The 14,050-nt window shown below is 37.8% G+C and overlaps 1 protein-coding gene and 1 pseudogene across 5 annotated transcripts in view; one reads left to right on the top strand and one right to left on the bottom strand.

Annotated features, from left to right (window-relative positions):
- The window catches only part of SBF2 (SET binding factor 2), a 502,981-nt gene that overhangs the window by 450,618 nt on the left and 38,313 nt on the right, over positions 1–14,050 (bottom strand). The gene's annotated exons all lie outside the window — the stretch shown is intronic.
- Positions 2,123–2,447, top strand: LOC131759743 (metallothionein-II, hippocampal-like; annotated as a pseudogene).

Here is a 14,050-nt window from a genome sequence, read left to right as displayed (position 1 = left end):
CAGTCAGAATGGCCACCATCAAAAAATCTACAAACAATAAATGCTGGAGAGGGTGTGGAAAGAAGAGAACCCACTCGTACTGTTGGTGGGAATGTAAAATTGATACAGCCACTATGGAGAACAGTATGGAGTTTCCTTAAAAAACTAAAAATAGAACTACCATACAACCCAGCAATCTACTACTGGGCATATACCCTGAGAAAACCATAATTCAAAGAGTCATGTACCACAATGTTCATTGCAGCTCTACTTACAATAGCCAGGACATGGAAGCAACCTAAGTGTCCATCGACAGATGAATGGATAAAGAAGATGTAGCACATATATACAATGGAATATTACTCAGCCACAGAAAGAAATGGAGTTATTTGTAGAGAGATGGATGGACCTAGAGTCTGTCATACAGAGTGAAGTAAGTCAGAAAGAGAAAAGCAAATACAGTATGCTAACACATATGTATGGAATCTAAAAAAAAAAAAAAGGTTCTGAAGAACTTAGGGGCAGGATAGGAATAAAGACTCAGACAGCAGACATAGAGAATGGACTTGAGGACACGGGGAGGGGGAAGGGTAAGCTGGCATGAAGTGAGAGAGTGGCATGGACATATATACAATGCCAAATGTAAAACAGCTAGTGGGAAGCAGCCATATAGTACAGGGAGATCAGCTTGGTGCTTTGTGTCCACCTAGAGGGGTCGGATAGGGATGGTGGGAGGGAGACGCAAGAGGGAGGGGAAATGGGGATATATGTATACATATAGCTGATTCACTTTGTTATACAGCAAAAACTAACACACCATTGTAGAGCAATTATACTCCAGTAAAGATGTTAAAAAAAATTAAAATAAAAAAAAATAACTAATGAATATTTGAAAAAAATGTTCAATTTAAATAGTGACCTTTCCTTCTAGTAATGTGTAGTCTGTAATTTAGACCAACGTTCCCAATGCAAACAATTAGAAAAGCTGAAAAACGTTAAAATCATCTGATCATAGGCATTAGAGTAAGCAAGACAGAAAAAAAAAAAATTACAGGACACAGATCCAGAAGGAGAAGAAGAAAACCTAGAGGTAAGATCAGCATTTTGGGCCACTTTTCCCCTAGCACAATTCTGCAAATCCAGCTGAAGATTTAGAAGATAAGCAGAGCTTTTGACAGGTAGGTAGGGATAGAGAACAAATACTGGAGTCCGGAGTCCACCAAGAAAAAAAGTACTGTTAAAACCCTGTAGTATTTGGAGTCCAAACACTGAAAGGCTAGTCCCTAGGAAGCCTAAAAATAACTGACTATCCTTGGGATTACAGTCCCACCTCACATCATCTCAGTACTTGAAACTGGATTAAGGTGATACAGAATCAATCACTAGTGCCCCTAGCCACCTGCCAGAAGCAAACATAAATCTTCATTCTAAACCTTCAGTTACTTCTGTAACTTTTCTATTTCTAATATCCAACACTCAATCAAATATGACTAGGCATAAAAGGAAAGTGGTTTTTTTAAGCAACAATAAAGCTCCCAAAGGAATCCAGAAAATAGCATTATTAGAAACAGACTGCAAAATACCCAAGCCATGCCCATGCATAAACTTCTATAAGAATGTTCCTAGCAGCTTTATTTGTAATAGCCAAAAACTGAAAACAACCTAAATGTCTTTCGATGGATGAATGAATCAACAAAATCTCAGTTTTGCCAATATGTCAAATAGCCATACAATGGAATATTACTCAGCAATAAAAAGAAACTATTTGATCCACACAACCACGTGGATGAATATCAAGATAATCATGCTGAGTGAAAGAAGCCCCCCCAAAAAGTACATGTTGTACATTTATATAAATTTCCAAATATACAAGTAATCTACAGTGCCAGAAAGCAGATCAGTGGTTACCTAGGGATGGGCAGTAATAAGGGAGAAAGGAGTAGGAAGCAAGGATTACAAAGGCACATAAAGAAATTTTGAGCAATAATGGATATGTTCATTATGTTGATCATCGTGATGGTTTCACCAGTATAAACATATCAAAACTCATAACACTGTACATTTTAAATATGCAGTTTCTTTTACATCAATTATATCTCAATAAACCTAAAACAACATGCTCAATATGTTCAAAGAGAGCACGCCCGTAGCCGACCCTAGATCCTTTTCTTTGTCACTTGCTTTGGACCTCCGGCCTCACAGCGCCTCTAAATGGACCCCAACTGCTCCTGCTCCACTGGCGGCTCCTGCAACTGTGCTGGCTCCTGCACCTGCAAAGCCTGCAAATGCGCCTCCTGCAAGCTGCTGTTCCTGCTGCCCCGTGGGCTGCGCCAAGTGCGCCCAGGGCTGCGTGTGCAAAGGAACCTCGGACAAGTGCAGCTGCTGTGCCTGATGTCGTCGACAGCCTGCCCCAGGTGTCCATGGAGGAACGCGGGCCGACCTGCGTTTTTATACAACTCTGAGTTGATTGCTACATTCCCTTTCCTATGAAATATGTAAGTGGTAATAAAAGTTGTTGACACTAAAAAAAAAAAAAATATGTTCAAAGAAATGAGTAATAAATCATCAAAGAACTTGATTTTTTTTTTTTACAAAAGAACAAAATAATCTAAAATTAAAGTACACAATTAACCAAAATTAAAAATTCAATGGGTGGGATTAACAGCAGCTCAGAATGTAGGTCAGAAGAAAACATGCAGAACACAAAGAGACAAAAGGATGGAATATATCAAAAACAAAAGTTGGGGAGCAAAAGACAGAGGGGATACAGTGGGAAAGTAAACATACATGTATTTGGAATTCCAAAGGGAGAAAGAAAATGGGACAGAAGAGCATTCAAAGTGAAAATGGCTTAAAATTTTTGAAAACTGATTTTAAAACATCATGATAGAGACTGAATAAGCCCTATGAAACTCAAGCAAATAAGTACAAAGAAAATCATTCTGACTTCAAAAAGGGGGGAAAACGCATAAAGCAGCCAAAGGGTGGAAATCAGATTATCTTCAAGGAAAGAAAAATTAGGGCTTCCCCAGTGGCGCAGTGGTTAAGAATCCACCTGCCAATGCAGGGGACACGGGTTTGAGCCCTGGTCCAGGAAGTTCACACATATCGCAAAGCAGCTACTCCCAGGCACCACAACTACTGAGCCTGCACTCCAGAGCCCACAAGCCACGACTACTAATCCCGCGTGCCACAACTACTGAAGCCCGTGCACCTAGAGCCCATGCTCTGCAACAAGAGAAGCCACCTCAATAAGAAGCCCATGCACCGCAATGAAGAGCAGCCCCCCCTCGCAGCAACTAGAAAAAGCCCACTCGCAGCAACAAAGACGCAATGCAGACAAAATTAAATAAATAAATTTATTTTTTAAAAAAATAGGAAAGGAAAATTAGACTTTAGGCTAACTTCAATAGAAACGATAGGAGCCAGAACACAATAGAAACACATCCTCAAACTGAATAACAACTGTCAACTTAGAATTCTATTCCCTGCAAAAACTTCTTTCAAGCTTGAATGTGAAATAAACACATTTTCAAACAAAAACATAGAATTCTCAGAATTACACACAGAAAACTCAGCATAATTATTTTGAGACTCATTCATATGGTTCTGTATATCAATAGTTTGTTCCTTTTTATTGCTAAGCAGTATTCAACTATATAAATATATCTCAATTTGCTTATACATTAATCTATTAATGGACATTTACATTGTTTCCAGTTTGAGGCTACTACAAACAAAGTGTGCTTAAGGCAGAAGAAATATTTTGCCAGATAGAAGCCTTAAAGAACCAGGAAGGGGAAAAAAAAGTAACAGATTAAATATGTGAGTAAACTTAAATGAATGACTGTTTAAACAATAGCTACAATTTCCTATAGCGTTTAAATTTTAAATAGAATTAAACTACAACAGCAGCACACAAGTCAGTAGAAATAAATGAAGCTAAAGTGTTTTTAAAGTCCTTACACTAGCAGGAAGAGGATAAAACTATCTGTTTATATTATTAACCTTTGATAATTCAGAGAAAATTCAATAGTAACTGTAGAGAAAACTGAGACATTTCATTCTTAAACTCAACAAACACTTACTGAACGTCTCCTACGTGCCAAGCACAAAACTAGGCACTATGTACATACAGCAGTAAACAAAATAAACTACAAACAACTCAAAGCCTACCAACAGTAGAATGGATAAATGCATTACAGTTTGTTCATAAAATGGAATACTACACAATAACGAAAACAAACCACAATACACATAACATGGATGAATCTCAAAACACAACGCTGAGTGAAAAGAAGAAAGACACAAAAGGATACTTACTATAGTCCTCCATTCATAGGAAGTTCAAACACAAGCAAGAGTAATCTATGGAATTATAAATCGGAAGTGTACCTTTAGAGAGGAGGAAGGGTTATTGATTGGAATGGAGCATAATGAGGGCTTCTGGGGTACTGATAATGGTCTGTTTCTTGAACTGAGTGGTGGTTACATGGGTGTGTTCATTTGGGGGAGTATTTACTGAGCTGTGTAGTTTGTGTAATTTGTTTATGCGTGCTGTAATTTCATTAAAAGTTTTTTAAGAGATGGTGCAGTCTACATGTACTGACGTGGAAAACCTTAGAGCGTACTTCTGGGAAAATTAAGTTCTGAGAAAAAGAAGAAACTACTGAATAATAGTTTTATCTCTTTTTATAAAAATATATTGCATAGGGCTTCCCTGGTGGTACAGTGGTTGGGGGTCCACCTGCCGATGCACGGGATGCGGGTTCATGCCCCGGTCTGGGAGGATCCCACATGCCACGGAGCAGCTAGGCCCGTGAGCCATGGCCGCTGAGCCTGCACGTCCGGAGCCTGTGCTCCACAGCGGGAGAGGCCACAGCAGTGAGAGGCCCGCGTACCGCAAAAAAAAAAAAAAAAAAAAAAAAAAAATATATATATATATATATATATATATATAGCATATATACATTATGCAGAAAATAATTCTGAGAGGGTACACAACAAAATATCAACAAGAGTTATATCTGAGTGACAAATATGGGTGGCGTTTTTCTCCCCATATTGGTCTGCTTTTTAAATTTATCTACAACAAACATGGAAATCTTACATAACAGATATATTTCAAAACTAATTATAAAAGAACAACAGCCTTTTTATCCTCCTCAATCTAAAGACAATTCATCTTGAAAGAGGAGAGCAAAGCCAAATGGGAATAGAAAAGCTCTGCTTTCTCTGACAATCTATTAATATAACACCTCAGTACCAAACAGCAGGACTATTCTTTCTTTCTTTGTTGATACTGCTCCTAAAACAATTGTAAAAGCTTTTTATGGACTTAAGCATTTGTCACAAGCTTCATTACAAGCTTTGGCCTTCTCCACACTATTTTTATAGTCTAGTGCCTATCATTTATATTCACCTTTGTTTATATGGCTGTCGTTGTTGCCCTTTCTTACGTCCTTTCAGCATCTGCATTCATCAGTACTCCCATCTTATTTTACCTTCTGTTCTCACAGGCAATACCTCATGATTTTTTTTAGAATGTCTTATCTTCTTCAAAGAGCCAGACACTAGAAAAGTAAAATTTCACCAACTCCACACTATCCAAACATCAAATTCAGACACCTCTCAGCTCTCCTTGTCACTGAAAGTACATAACTCTTTTATAGCTAACTGTAAAACATTACAAACCCTTTCAATCCAGTTACCCAATATTCAACATTTTATGTGCTTCATTTTGCAGTTTTCCTAACACCACTTTGATCAATCCTTTAAATGGTAAAATAAAATGCACAAATATTTACCACAGCAATTTATAATTATTTAATTTTACTTATATTCCATAAAATTTATAAAATTAAGAGGGGAAAAAACACAATTCGACCACTCTAACACAACTTATTTTGATGTACTTCCCCCTTTCAACTCTCTTCATTTGGGTGTGTTTCAGAGCTGTAATTATTTTGCATATATGATTTTAGATTTTCACTTTTTTCCCAACTATATCATAAGCATCTTTCCATGTTTCTATATGTTCCAAAAACATTTTTAATTATAATCATTCCATTGCTGCTGAAGATTACTGGCTCCAGTATTTAGCTACTATAAATAATGCTGCAATGAACATTTTTACATAGTAAGTTTTCCAAATTTTGTATTATATTCTTAGGTTAGATTCATAGTCTTCCCTAAGGCATTATGGAAAAGGTGGTACTGGAATTAAAGGATAGAGAACTTTGGGAATTCCCTGGCAATCCAGGGGTTAGGACTCTACACTTTCACTGCTGAGGGCGTGGGTTCAATCCATAAGTCAGGAGACTAAGATCCCGCAAGCCACGCAGCACAGCCAAAATAAATAAATAAAGGATAGAGAATTTGAATAGAGAAGAGAAGGACACAGGACAATCAGGCCCTGACTCTGAGGTCTGTGGGGACTACAGAGTGGTTCAGTTTGGCTGGTGCATTATATTTGTATAAAGGAAAACAAGAAATAAAAGCTGGAAAGAGGGGCTGAAGCAAGATGATGGAGGAATTTTATTAAGTGGACAATGGAGGGTAACTAAAGTGTTTTTCTTTTTTAAATAACACACAGGTTAATGTAACTGATACATATTTCTCAAAATTAGTAAAAATCTTAAGTGGCTCTGAACATGTAAGTGGTGCTTGTAACGTTTTTTATCTAAAGACCTACCTCAAATCATAAAATTATAAACCATCCTCTAATATCAAAACTTTTGTTAAGCTTCAATCTTTTTCAGGTTCTCCTTCTAAAAAGTGAGTTGATTCAAGGGAATGAGAAGACAAGCCACAGACTGGGAAAAAAAATATTTGCAAAGGAGACCTAAATAGACATTTCTCCAAAGAAGACATACAGATGGCCAATAGGCACATAAAAAGATGCCCAAAATTGCTAATCATTACAGAAATGCAAATCAAAACTACAATGAGGTACCATCTCACACCAGTCAGAATGGCCATCATTAAAAAGTCTACAGATAACAAATTCTGGAGAGGGTGTGAGAAAAGGGAACTCTCCTACACTGTTGGTTGGAATGTAAATTGGTGCAGCCACTATGGAAACCAGTATGGAGGTTCCTCAGAAAACTAAAAATAGAATTACCATATGATCCAGCAATCCCACTCTTGGGCATATATCCAGACAAAACTAGAATTCAAAAAGATACATGCAGGGCTTCCCTGGTGGCGCAGTGGTTGAGAATCCGCCTGCAGATGAAGGGGACACGGGTTCGTGCCCCGGTCCGGGAAGATCCCATATGCCGCGGAGCGGCTGCGCCCGTGAGCCATGGCTGCTGAGCCTGCGCGTCCGGAGCCTGTGCTCTGCAACGGGTGAGGCCACAACAGTGAGAGGCCCGTGTACCACAAAAAAAAAAAAAAAAAAGATACATGCACCCCTATATTCACAGCATCACTATTCACAATAGCCAAGACATGGAAGCAACCGAAATGTTCATCAACAAATGAACGGATAAAGAATATGTGGTACATATATACAATGGAATACCTACTCAGCCATAAAAAAGAACAAAATAATGCCATTTGCAGAAACATGAATGCAACTAGAGATTATCATACTAAGTGAAGTAAGTCAGAAAGAGAAAGACAAATATCATATGATATCAGTTAAACGTGGAATCTAAAATATGACACAAATGAACCTATCTATGAAACAAAAACAGATTCAGGGGCATAGAAAACAGGCTCATGGTTGCCAAGGGGGAGGGAATTGGAGGAGGGATGGAGTGGGAGGCTGGGGTTAGCAGATGTAAGCTATTATATATAGAATGGATAAACAACAAGGTCCTACTGTACAGCACAGGGAACTGTATTCAGTATCCTATGATAAACCATAATGGAAAAAAATATTTTAAAATAATGTATGTATATGTATAACTGAATCACTTTGCTGTACAGCAGAAATTAACACAACATAAATCAACTATACTTCAATAAAATAAGTAAATAATATTTTCAAACAGTGTATCTGATAAAGGACTGTTATCCAAAATATTTTTTAAAACTCTTAAAAAACAACAGTAAGAAAATGAACAATCCAATAAGTTAAAAATGGGTAAAAGATCTTGGGAATTCCCCAGTGGCACAGCGGTTAAGAATCCACCTGCCACTGCAGGGGACACGATTCGAGCCCTGGTCAGGGAAGAGCCCACATGCCACAGAGCAACTAAGCCTGTGCACCACAACTACTGAGCCTGCGCTCTAGAGCCTACGACCCACAACTACCGAGCCCATGTGCCACAACTACTGAAGTCCATGCACCTAGAGCCTGTGCTCCATAACAAGAGAAGCCACTGCTATGAGAAGCCCATGCATGGCAACGAAGAGCAGCCCCTGCTTGCCACAACTAGAGAAAGCCCGTGCACAGCAACAAAGACCCAATGCAGCCAAAAATAAAATAAATTTAAAAAATTAAAAAATTTTAAAAATTAAAAAATAAATGGGTAAAGATCTAAATAGACATCTTTCTAAAGAAGACATACAGAGGAAGCATATAAGCATATGAAAAGACATTCAATACCATATTTCATTCAGGAATTGTAAATTTAAATAATAAGATACCATTACACACCTATTAGAATGGCCAAAATCCAAAACACTGACAACATTAAATGCTGGCAAGGATGTGGAACATGGATAAAGAAGATGTGGCATATATATATATATATATATATATATATATATACACAATGGAATATTACTCAACCATAAAGAGAAACTAAATTGAGTTATTTGTAGTGAGGTGGATGGACCTAGAGTCTGTCAAAACACAGTGAAGTAAGTCAGAAAGAGAAAAACAAATACTGTATTCTAACACATATATATGGAATCTAAAAAAAAAAAAAAAGGTTCTGATGAACCTAGGGGCAGGACAGGAATAAAGACGCAGACGTAGAGAATGGACTTGAAGACACGGGATGGGGGCTGCGGTGGGGGAAGGTAAGCTGGGATGAAGTGAGAGAGTAACACTGACATATATACACTACCAAATGTACAACAGATAGTAGAAAGTAGCTGCATAGCACAGGGAGATCAGCTCAACGCTTTGTGACCACCTAGAGGGGTGGGATAGGGAGGGTGGGATGGAGGCTCAAGAGGGAGGGGAGGGGGATAGATGCATACATATAGCTGATTCACCTTGTTATACAGCGGAAACTAACACAACATTATAAAGCAATTATACTCCAATGAAGATGTAAAAAAAAAAAAAGAATGTGGAACAACAGGAAATCTCATTCATTTCTGGTAAGAATGAAAAATGGTACAGCCTCTTTGGAAGACAGTGTGGCAGTTTCTTACAAAACTAAACATACTGTTACCATACAATCCAGCAATTGTGCTCCATGGTATTTATTGAAAGAAGCTGAAAACATGTCTACACCAAAACCTGCACATGGATGTTTGGAGTAGCTTTATTCATAACTGCTAAAACTTGGAAGCAACCAGTATGTCCTTCAGTAAATGAAGGGATTAATAAACTGTGGCACATCCAAATAATATTCAGTGCCAAAACGGTATGAGCTATCAAGTCAGGAAGAGACACGGAGGTACCTTACGTGCATATTACTAAGTGAAAGACACCAATCTGAAAAGGCTACATATGGTATGATTTCAACTATATGACATTCTGGAAAAGGCAAAACTATGGAGACAGTAAAAAGATTAGTGGTTGCCAAGAGTTCAGGAGAGAGGGAGGGATGAATAGGTGGAACATAAAGGATTTTCAGGGCAGTGAAACTATTCTGTATGATGCTATAATGACATATGTCAAAACCCACAGAATGTACAACACGAAGAGTGAACCCTAATGTAAACTATAGATTTAGGGTGATGATAATGTGTCAATGTAGGTTCATCAACCGTAACAAATGTCCCACTCTGGTGCAGGATGTTGATAGTGGGGAATGCTGTGCACACCGGGGTAGAGGGTATATGGCAACTCTGTACTTTCCCCTCAATTTGCCATAAACCTAAAACTGCTCTAAAAATTAAAGTCTTTTGTTGTAGTTGTTGTTTTTGGTTTTTTCTTCCAGTTTTATATAATTGTAAAGTCTTTTTTTTTTAAACATGAGTTGATATCTCAAAAGCACACGAGTCCCACATGAAACAGAACAGCAGTTCATTAATGCTTCATTAAATCCTAGCTTGATCCTAGAATTACAAACATTGAAATAACCATGCTAGAAGCCTGTCCAAATTAAGTATCAAGGTCTTGATGGGGATTTACATTACAAGGGTGTATCTGTCTGTTAAAACTTAAATTGTACACTTATGTTCTGTGCATTTTATTCTATATAAATTAACATCCAGGAAGTTCTGAAATTTTAAAATTACTTGGAAGAAACTTGATTGGGTATTAGTCCATAAGCAAATAAGATTACTATACTTGAAGTCGATTTTTTTTTTTCTGTTTCAAAGTTTTAAAATACAGGAGAGGTGCTACCAAAGATACAATAATTAGCAACGCAACCACAGAGAGAAAGAAAAAACAGGGGAGGATAAAACACAGGTCTAGAAGTTGAAAAGCAACTGGATAAATTTAGCTGAATTAGCTCACCCTCAGAACACTAAATCCTAAACCATGGGGAAAATGACAAGAAGCTACCCAATTTACACTTCAGAATGTTCAACAGCTCTGGCAATACCAAGCAAAACTGGCAGTACCAGACAATTCTAGAACTGACGGGTGGGTGGGAAACATACGAAAGCCTAGGTAAGAAGCAGTTAGATCCCCAGATACCCTCCCTTCTCTGTATACCTAGGTGACTGTCCTTGCTCCATCCTAGCTGAAGAGTGGAGGTTTAACATCAGGAAAAAATAAAAGAGAGGGTAACTCGGCTGTGGGAATATTTAACAATTGAGAGTAAGGATTTCAAACTGAAAAGAGAAGAAATGGTTTAAAAGTTTACGTAGCGAGTGTTGCAACCCCCAACAATCTTCTCCTTCCTGGATCATAAAATTCTGGCAACCAAACCTATGCCTCCCAGGCTGAAGATGGGAAGATCCTTCTCTGGGAAATGTGACAAACCCGAAACACCGGGAGGTTATCAAACCCAATTCCAGCAAGATCGTGCAATAGTGAAGGCCGTAGTCCAAAACAAGATCATGAGGCACAAGATCATGAGGAAGCTAAGGAAAGCCTCTAACATTGAAGATCAAAACCAAAACAAATAGTGGGTGAAAAAATCTAGAAGAAAAATACTTTTTTAAGTCTTTTGGGACTTAGAAATGTTTTTAAAATCAGTAGTATCTTTAGAGACACAGGAAAAGCTATCATATCCATAAAAAACAAGAAAATGTTATGAAAAGGAATATTCAGAGACAAAAAGAGCTACTGAAATATTTTTAATGACAGTAGAAATTTAAAAACAGGTGGAAGGAAAAAGACATAAATTTTTTTTTAAAAAAAACCCAAAGAGATTAAGACAGGAGTTCCAGAGAGAAAGAACACAGACAGTGGAGAATGGAAGGATGTAAGTCCCTAAGTTACTTGTTTGGAAGAGGCTATTGAATAGCTATAATAATAAATACAAAAAGAGCCACTTCAAGACATGAAATTTCAAAAATCAGGAATAAATGAAAAATCCCAAAAGCTTTGAGGGAGGGGAAACTGAGCACCACATAAAGGATTAGGAATCAGAGTAGCTCTGGATTCTCAGCAATCTTGAAATTTAAAAGACAATGGATCAATAACTTCAAATTTCTGAGGGGAAATGATTTCTAGCCAATTCAAATTATCAGTCAAGAATATAAACATTGCAGACATGCGAGGCCCCAGGAATGTTACTTCCTTTTTACTCTTTCTCAAGATGCCATTGAAAGGTACGCTCCAACAAAATTAAGAGAATAAACAAGAAAGAAGAGGTGAGGTTTGGGAATAAAGAGACCCAACACAAGGAAGAGGAAAAAAAAAAAGGGAATCTTCAGAATGATGGGGAAGAAAAATTCCTGGATATCAGTGGTGCATCATATAGAACAACTAATACATGAAGCACCTCAGTAGGCCCAAGGAGAGAGATCTTCAAAAAGATAAAGGTGATGGAGAGATTTAAATAACTGGCAGAATTAGATGCATTTGAACTAATAAGCAACAAAAACTAAGTAAACAAACAACAAAAGAGATAATTATTAAGTTCATTTACATGGTCAAAATGAAAGCACTGAACACTGACATAGCCAAAACTACAATGTAACATTTGGGAAGATGCCAGGTGAGTGGGAAGTGTGTCTGTGCAGGCAAATGTAATCGGTTAGGTGAAAGTCAATTCCCATTTTCATGATGAGAAGTCAAGAAATACAGTCTAATATTTTTAATCAAAAACAGTAATATAAGATTTATTTAGAGACATGAAAGTGTATCAGTTAGGGTTAGGTTGGGCTGCAAGTGAATGGAAACCTTAAGCAAGAGCTTAAACAAAACGGAAATTTCTATTTCACATAAATGAAATAATCCAAGGTTGGTATGGAGGAGTCATAATTATCTTTTCATTCTACAATCTTCAATATATAGCTTTTACTTCCTGTCCAAGATGGCTGCTCAAGTTCCAACCATAACATCTACCTTCTAATCAGTAGGAAAGAAAAGTAATAATGAAGGTTGTGTTCCTTTCTCTTAAAAACACCTCCCAGGGGCTTCCCTGACGGCGCAGTGGTTCAGAGTCCGCCTGCCAATGCAGGGGACACGGGTTCGTGCACCGGTCCGGGAGGATCCCACATGCCACGGAGCGGCTAGGCCCGTGAGCCATGGCCGCTGAGCCTGCGCGTCCGGAACCTGTGCTCTGCAACGGGAGAGGCCACAACAGTGAGAGGCCCGCGTACCGCAAAAAAAAAAAAACAAAAAAAAAACCACACACCTCCCAGAAGTTGATTGTGACTTACTATTTAGTATTTAATCCTATCACCACAACTAGCTGCAATAAAGATTATTAATTAATTAACATTTTACCCTGTTGTGGAAAAAATCATTTCATTAAGATCAAAGATATTTTCAGAGTATTTGATATTATTAATTCTGCAAAATGTACAAAGGATGAGCAATTCCCTAGAGTTAAGACACTGTAGTTAGTGTACTAGTAAACTAAAAAACAAACAAAACAATATTTACCAGATTTTTACATCCTGAAATAAGATTTCTTTTTTCTTCTTTCTTAGTTATGATCTAAGAACAAGATTTTTATGTTGAGTCAGAGAAAAGAAGTACATGCAAGTAATAATAATAGCTAACATTTATTCAGTGTTTTCCATATATACAAAGCACTTTATAAACATCTCATTTAATCCTTATAGTCTGATAGAGATACTCTCATCATTTCCATTTTACAGGTGGGAAATGGAGGCTTTAGGTAACTTGTCCAAAGTTTTGCATCTTACAGTACAGGACCTGGGATTCAATCTCAAACATTCAATCTCAACTCTACAATCTATACTCTTTTTTAACACCTGAGTTATCCTGCCTCATTTCAGGGAAAATTATCAAACTTTCCTCGTTTGAATACAAGTGAGATTGGTTGCAGGAAAAGAGAGTTACTCAAGCAAGGTCAACCGAAAGGGAGGTTAGTATAAGGGTTCAACAAAGATCTCGTAGAAATCTAAGGGCTTGGTTCACAGGAGCTAGACCAAGCCCCAAAATGTGGGCACACAGCCTGGATTTTGCTTATCTCTACATAACTTCTCTGTTATGTAACTACTCTCCCTTTTTTTCTTTTTTCTGTTGGCCAGTTCCTTTGCTCCCTAGTAGTTTCCTATTCCTTTGTGATTTTCACTAGCTGTCCTACCGCTGCTCTTCCAGACCATTGGCTTTATTGTTTGTTTCCCATTTGGGGAGCTAAATCATATGGGCCCATCTGACCTTTCTGAGGCAGACCATATAAGTGGATAGGTTTGAGTTCCTATCCTGTCATTTCTGAAGAGAGGTAAAGTTACATGATCCAAAACATGGTCACTGGCACTCAACATGGCCATGACATTTCACCTAGAAGTGGGATATGGGTCAGAGGGTATCATAAGATTTATTGACAACTAACTGACCTAGTTT

Source organism: Kogia breviceps, chromosome 7, assembly GCF_026419965.1.
Source record: "Kogia breviceps isolate mKogBre1 chromosome 7, mKogBre1 haplotype 1, whole genome shotgun sequence".
Lineage (NCBI taxonomy): Eukaryota > Metazoa > Chordata > Mammalia > Artiodactyla > Physeteridae > Kogia > Kogia breviceps.
The sequence above is the reverse complement of the archived record's forward strand: the minus strand, read 5'-3'. Positions and strand labels throughout refer to the sequence as shown.